This window comes from Nannospalax galili, unplaced genomic scaffold (genome assembly GCF_000622305.1).
Source record: "Nannospalax galili isolate Female #2095 unplaced genomic scaffold, S.galili_v1.0 scaffold381, whole genome shotgun sequence".
In the NCBI taxonomy this organism is placed as follows: domain Eukaryota; kingdom Metazoa; phylum Chordata; class Mammalia; order Rodentia; family Spalacidae; genus Nannospalax; species Nannospalax galili.
Window position 1 is genome coordinate 2068695 of NW_008347312.1, and position 1624 is coordinate 2070318.

Genomic DNA, 1624 nt, shown 5'->3' on the forward strand with positions numbered 1-1624 from the left:
AGGAGAGGAGCTAGGGCCTGCAGGTCCTCCACTCACCGCTCAGGCCCCGCAGCATCCGCCGCGTCGGCCACGAGGGGGCGCGCGTCACCCGGGCACCGCGCCTGGTCTCAACGCCCTCGCCAACCGCCTTGCGGCGCCAAAGCGCAGGGGAATTCGGCGGCGCGCTCTCTGCGAACCCGGAACCTGGGCGCGCGGGGTGGGGAATACGGTGGGGGGCGCGCCTGGGTCTCGCCACGCGCATGCGTCCTCCGGCCACTTCCGCTTCGCTGAGAGGTCTCCGCTCCCTGGGCCACCTCAGAACCCCGCGAACTCCTGTAAAGCCCAGAGACTTGAAGTCGAGCTAGGCCTCCGCATTTACCGCGTGGCAGAACTTAGAAGTCCAGATGAATACCTTCATACAGTATTTCAGTCTTTTAGAAGTAAAAAATTTAAGAAGCTGGGTCTGGAGAGACGGCTCAGCGGTTAAGAGCACTGGCTGCTCTTGCAGAGGATCCGGGTTCCAAGCCCAGCACCCACTTGGCAGCTAACAGCTATCTGTAACTCCAGTTCCAGGGGATCTGACGCCCTCTTCTGACCTCCGCACCACACGGGTGCACCCACCTATATGCAGGCATAACACTCATACACATAAAAATAATAATTTTTTTTTTTTAGAAATTAAGAAGCTATCTTAGTCTAAAGCAAAACGGGTAACTCATTATTCTGACTTTTGTTTAAATTTTTTTGCTATTTTGTTTATTGTGAATTTCCTTTCATTTTGTTTTTAATTTTATTGCATTCAAATGTTTTATTTTAATAGCTCTCTTGAGTATTGACTTTGTTGTGTGCTCAGTATGCCCCATAAGTTTCTTTGGGTCAATAAACTTGCCTCCACCTGGGGACAGCTCTGTCCTACTGTCAATTTGCCTTGTGTTGACCGCAGTCTGGCGAGGAGCACTTGGCCACCTCTTCCCAGGCCTGTTGGAGGTTAACAGAATTTCCACAGGCTCAGGCCCAGGGCCCTTGTCACTATAGGCTTGTCCTAAGACAGGGCCTCAGGGGAGGCCAGGGGAAAGACACACAGCAGCTTCCCCTACATTACTAGTGAGTTTATTAACGTGCTTTCCGTTAAGGCATGACTACATGAGCTCAGTATAATGAATTTAAAGCTGGACATGTTTGTAGAGTATTAGGAGTTCAAGGCCAGCCTCAGCTACATCGAGATTTTGAGGCCACCTTGACCTACATAAGACCCTACCTCAAAACAAGGGCCAGGAGAGATGGCTCAGTAGTTAAGGGCCCTTGCTGCTCTTCCAGGGGAGGAAAGTTTGGTTCCCAGCAGCAACATAGGGCAGCTTACAACTGCCTGTAACTTCCAGTTCCAGGGGGATACAACCTCCTCTTCTGACCTCCTTGGGCATGCACACATACACACAGACACAAACACACACACACACACATACACACAACACATACACATAAAATAATAAATTTTGCAGGGTGTAGTGGTGCACACCTTTAATCCCAGTACTCAGGAGGTGGATCTCTGTGAGATTGATGCCAACCTGGTCTACCCAGTGAGTTCCAGGCCAGCTGGGGCTACAGGGAGACCCTGTCTCAAAAAGACTAAAATAGGGGCTAGAGA